The sequence below is a fragment of the Nelumbo nucifera genome, chromosome 7, assembly GCF_055504915.1.
Source record: "Nelumbo nucifera cultivar China Antique chromosome 7, China Antique-T2T, whole genome shotgun sequence".
Classification (NCBI taxonomy): Eukaryota; Viridiplantae; Streptophyta; class Magnoliopsida; order Proteales; family Nelumbonaceae; genus Nelumbo; species Nelumbo nucifera.
In genome coordinates this window covers 21,478,239-21,484,168 of record NC_142655.1, presented here as the reverse complement: position 1 = coordinate 21,484,168, position 5,930 = coordinate 21,478,239, and the positions used below count along the sequence as shown (strand labels likewise).

General features: G+C 42.0%; 2 pseudogenes across 2 annotated transcripts; both read right to left on the bottom strand.

Annotated features, from left to right (window-relative positions):
- Positions 1 to 229: 229 nt before the first annotated feature.
- On the bottom strand, positions 230 to 1,814 carry LOC148790260 (tryptamine hydroxycinnamoyltransferase 2 pseudogene; annotated as a pseudogene). Its single transcript, XR_016078791.1, has one exon. The product of XR_016078791.1 is annotated as a tryptamine hydroxycinnamoyltransferase 2 pseudogene (transcript).
- A 2,252-nt stretch (positions 1,815 to 4,066) lies between these two features.
- On the bottom strand, positions 4,067 to 5,687 carry LOC148790259 (tryptamine hydroxycinnamoyltransferase 2 pseudogene; annotated as a pseudogene). The gene has a single exon (XR_016078743.1). The product of XR_016078743.1 is annotated as a tryptamine hydroxycinnamoyltransferase 2 pseudogene (transcript).
- Positions 5,688 to 5,930: the final 243 nt, after the last annotated feature.

Here is a 5,930-nt window from a genome sequence, read left to right as displayed (position 1 = left end):
TGTGGACTGGTTCTGTAGGTAGTGCACGTGTGGAAATGAGAGTTGCGTTAATAGTTATATAGTTGTTCTTGTTCTGTAGCTCCTTTGTACGTTCTAACCTCAGCAACAATCAAATCCATGAAAGAGTAGTTCTTCGTCACGCCTAACAATCCAGCGTAGCCTGAGATGGACGACGACTGATTCTAACTCTTATCACTTAATTTTTGTCAAAGAGTAGTTTTCTTAGTTAATAAAAATAAATTTTAATTATTATTCCTTCTTGTATAAATATAATTAATACAATGAAAGAACCCAATACAATTCTAATCTTCTTACAGAGAACCCAAAGAAATTAACTATGACTTGCGTCAAAAAGAACAGCACGACGATAAGTAAAGAACGGGAAAGCTTGAGAAATCTCAGGCCCCAGCTTAAGCTTCCCTGTGCAGCTTTTCTAGTTCAGAGAGTGGTAAATCTGTTTGAAGAGCTCGACGTGTTCATGCAAGAGAGCAAGGAACACATCCACAGCGCCTTTCTCCTTGCAGGAAGGCACAAAAATCAGTAACCCTTCAACAGGCAAATCTGGAGGAAGAAAAGTACAAGGCCATCCGCCACCAAAGTCAAGATCATGGAAGTGGAAGCTCAACCAGCTATCCACCTCCAAGTTGGGATACAACGAGTCTCCAATCTCTGGTGCTGTGGCCATCAATTCTTCTTCTTTTCCTTTTGATAACTCTCCAAAGTCGATAAATGATCGGAAATACTCATTGTCAACTTTAGCCACAGCCTCATGGATTGCCTTAGCGATGTGGGCGTGGCTCTCGCTCAACAACTCCTTGGCCGTCAACCTTGGGTACGCCCAGAGCACCAAGTTGCCGAAGTACTCCATCGGCACCGGTGGCTTCATCCGAGCTCGGCCATTCACCGCCACCCTCACCTGGGTGTACTCGTCCGGTGCAAGTCCACGTGCTTGTGTGATCTTCTTCCACATATGTGACAGAAGGCACTCGAATGTGCTAAAGCGTTGGTTCCCTTGGCAGACCTGAGCCTTGAGCTTGGTCATGAAGTCAGCCGAGAGATGGACAACCAAGTTTGCGATGGAGGAGGCATTACTGTTGTTCGACGTATTGCTCTTTCGGAACTCGATGGATGAGTGATCGAATTCCACTTTGGGTGGACTTCTTGGGACACAAACAGCATCTCGGTCGTGATAAGGAAGTGTTTTAATGTCGAGTCCACGAACCAAGCTTGCCCATGCGATGGTGAAGAAGGTAATGGACTGGCCATCAGTAACACGGTGGTGTGCAGTTAAGCCTATCACGACACCACCACAGGCGTAACGATTGAGCTGAATCTGCAGTAATTCCTCAACACCGTCTAAAGGTGGGAGGAGCTTGCCCAGGTCGGAAGCCGGAGTGAAGGGAAGCTGCTCGGCCAGGGTTGTTGGTACGTAAGTCTCGATTACGCGGATACCGGCGTTGTTTAGAGTGATGCAAGTGCTGCCTTGGTCGTCGGTCACGTACCGACCGGCGAGGTGGGGATAGTGGACAAGGGCTTTGGACAGTCCATCCTTCAGGACTTCATTGGATGGCATTGGTGCTCTGAAGGCATACAAGATGGGGACATGAATATCAAAGGCTGCTTTGTCGAAGATGTTGAGAGGTATCAGAGCATTCGTGGTGGGATAATCTGAGGAAGAAGCAGCCTTTAAGAGGGTATTGTTGATTAACCCAATGGCCATTTCTGAGCTTTTCGTATACAATATCTAATGCGGTTGGCTGTGGGAATTGCTTACTAATAAATTAGCTAAGGCTAGCTAGCTCGAGATGAGTCTCTGAAACAACTGATTTGATTATTTATATAGAGAAACAATGAAGTCATGGTCAAGCAACCATGTTTAAGTTGTAAGTGATAAAGGTTTGGATATAAATAATTAATATAATTGTTGGAAGGTGAAGACCGGAAATATCGTTGATGGATCCTCGTTTCCGGATTTCATCGGTAGTCAAGGCAGCTGGTAGTGGTAGGGCGGGGTTGGTGAAGGTCAAGACACCCAGCCCCATGACTCCATGAGCCTGTACTCGTCGTCTCCTAAATCCTAATATTACTACTACTATACGTAATAGTCTTGATGTAAGCAGTGCTGATCAATCTGATTATGCTCTATTGTTCGTCAGAGATTTTCTGATTGAGGCGTCATGATGCTTGTTTTTGTTTATTTTATTGGCCAATTAGTGGGTCTGGTCCTATCAGATGGGCTGATATAAACGGGGACCAACGTCAACATTCTGAACAGAAGGCTGCGGCGGGTAAATATATTACACTTTGAGTTGATTCAAGACTGGTCTCCAACTCTCCGCTTGCAATCTTTGCACTTTGGTCAAAATTTACAACCATGCTAGATCGTCATTTTTTGAAAGCCCGACTCGGAAACGGAATGGATGCGGCCATCCGTTTTAGGATAAGTGGTTAAATCATTCAGGTCAAATGGTTTGACCTGTGATGTCATAAATATAATAATGATAATGTAAATATTAATAATTATATTATAAAATTAATTATTAATGAATTTTTCCTAACTCAGTTTAACCCTTTAACAGAGCAATTTCTTCCCTTGTATACATTAATTATATTGTTAATTTGTCTGAACGAATCAAATAGTTTGATTCTCTTTCTAAACCTAGCAGTTGTTGAAACAATGACTTGACCCAACTTCCGTAATAAAATAAAACATCCAAACATACAAAAACAAAACAGTCAAAAGAAAATGCTTAAAATTCAAGGTTTCAAACTAGAGCAAATAAAAAAGGGAAAAGTACGGATACACACGATGAAGAATTCTGAATTCCAGCCCCCCTCTGAATTTAGCATCAATTCACGGGCAGGATGCATTCCCCCTGTACTTTGGGCCTAGAAAATTCTGATCTCGGCTGATTGGTACTTCTCTCAATAAAAAAAGGGTAAAATACAAAAAACCTCCCATGAAGTTTCTGACAATCTTAAAAACCTCCCTTATAGTTTTATTTTAACAAAAACCTCTCATATATTTTTGAAAAAATCGATAAATGCCTCCCTTCCGTCAATGACCATGATGGAAATGATTTAATGGATATTTTTTTAAAATAGGTATTTTACCCTTTTATGAATTAATGTACACCTTTTTTACTAAAATACCCATGTCTATATATTATATACTCTATGCTCTCTCTTCATATCCTGGTTTCACAAGTTTATTATCGTATGACTCTCACAAGGGGAAGGTGGGGTCCCTTCACATTTGGGTTGGGCCCAATATTCTGTTCTAAGATTCAATATATGAAGGCCATTTACTTACTTGGAGCCATTGGTACCCCTAAAACTATCATCCTAGCCTCACGAGTATTGCATTGTGGTTGTCTTTTGTACCAGGTTGTTGACGAGTAGTTACAAAGGTGCTCCATGCTATTGTTTCAAATCGAGTTACCTGAAATTGAAATCAAAACTGACCCTGTGTTAAGCAAAATTGACCTGGACAGTTTAAGTCGAGTTGGGTCGGTTTCGGCTCTATGTTCAACCATGGTAATAAATTTGTAGATTAGAGAAAGAAGACTGGAATTTGATGTAAAAAATGACACCTAATTCTATTAGAGAAAGAAGATTGAAATTGGTAGGGGGGGTGGACCAAGTTAGAATAGAAGTTATCAATAAAATAGAAAGTCAAACTGTATTAGAGAAAGAAGACTGAAATTTGTATATTTCAAAAAACCTTCTAATCTAAGTAAAAAAGGACACCTAATTCTAATTGTAATTGATTGCCTATTTGGTGTAAAAGACCATAAAATATAGGATACTTTGATTCTTTTTTTTTTAATTTTTCCAAAAAAATTCCTTGTCTAGTTGTCTTACAATACTTGCATTAATCATAATTATCGTATATATTGATTATGAAATTTATTCTTTTAGACATAAAACATAACACAGATTACAAAATAACCAAGAAATGTTTATATACATTATTAGTTACATAATCAGCTCGAAACAAGAAGAACGGGTTCCGACCCAATTATTAATCCAGACAAAACCACAAAACTAGAAACAATATAATCGATTTGGTCAGTTTGATTGTTATTCCTTCTTGTATAAATATTTAATACAATGAAAGTATTAACAAAAAAAAAAAATCATGAAAGAACCCAATACAATTCTAATCTTCTTACAGAACCCAAAGAAATTAACTATGACTTGCGTCAAAAAGAACAGCACGACGATAAGTAAAGAACGGGAAAGCTTGAGAAATCTCAGGCCCCAGCTTAAGCTTCCCTGTGCAGCTTTTCTAGTTCAGAGAGTGGTAAATCTGTTTGAAGAGCTCGACGTGTTCATGCAAGAGAGCAAGGAACACATCCACAGCGCCTTTCTCCTTGCAGGAAGGCACAAAAATCAGTAACCCTTCAACAGGCAAATCTGGAGGAAGAAAAGTACAAGGCCATCCGCCACCAAAGTCAAGATCATGGAAGTGGAAGCTCAACCAGCTATCCACCTCCAAGTTGGGATACAACGAGTCTCCAATCTCTGGTGCTGTGGCCATCAATTCTTCTTCTTTTCCTTTTGATAACTCTCCAAAGTCGATAAATGATCGGAAATACTCATTGTCAACTTTAGCCACAGCCTCATGGATTGCCTTAGCGATGTGGGCGTGGCTCTCGCTCAACAACTCCTTGGCCGTCAACCTTGGGTACGCCCAGAGCACCAAGTTGCCGAAGTACTCCATCGGCACCGGTGGCTTCATCCGAGCTCGGCCATTCACCGCCACCCTCACCTGGGTGTACTCGTCCGGTGCAAGTCCACGTGCTTGTGTGATCTTCTTCCACATATGTGACAGAAGGCACTCGAATGTGCTAAAGCGTTGGTTCCCTTGGCAGACCTGAGCCTTGAGCTTGGTCATGAAGTCAGCCGAGAGATGGACAACCAAGTTTGCGATGGAGGAGGCATTACTGTTGTTCGACGTATTGCTCTTTCGGAACTCGATGGATGAGTGATCGAATTCCACTTTGGGTGGACTTCTTGGGACACAAACAGCATCTCGGTCGTGATAAGGAAGTGTTTTAATGTCGAGTCCACGAACCAAGCTTGCCCATGCGATGGTGAAGAAGGTAATGGACTGGCCATCAGTAACACGGTGGTGTGCAGTTAAGCCTATCACGACACCACCACAGGCGTAACGATTGAGCTGAATCTGCAGTAATTCCTCAACACCGTCTAAAGGTGGGAGGAGCTTGCCCAGGTCGGAAGCCGGAGTGAAGGGCAGCTGCTCGGCCAGGGTTGTTGGTACGTAAGTCTCGATTACGCGGATACCGGCGTTGTTTAGAGTGATGCAAGTGCTGCCTTGATCGTCGGTCACGTACCGACCGGCGAGGTGGGGATAGTGGACAAGGGCTTTGGACAGTCCATCCTTCAGGACTTCATTGGATGGCATTGGTGCTCCGAAGGCATACAAGATGGGGACATGAATATCAAAGGCTGCTTTGTCGAAGATGTTGAGAGGTATCAGAGCATTCGTGGTGGGATAATCTGAGGAAGAAGCAGCCTTCAAGAGGGTATTGTTGATTAACCCAATAACCATTTCTGAGCTTTTCGTATACAAAGTCTAATGCAGCAGGCTGTAGGAATTGCTTTCTAATAAATTAACTAAGGCTAGCTAGCTAGCTCGATGTGAGTCTCTGAAACAACTGATTTGATTATTTATATAGAGAAACAATGAAGCCATGGTCAAGCCACCATGTTTAAGTTGCAAGTGATAAAGGTTTGAATATAAAGAATTAATTGTTGGAAGGTGAAGACCGGAAATATAGTTGATGGATCCTGGTTTCCGGATTTCATCCGTAGTCAAGCCACCTGGCAGGGCGGGGTTGGTGAAGGTCAAGACACCCAGCCCCATGAGCCTGTACTCCTCGTCTCTTAAATCCTAATATTAC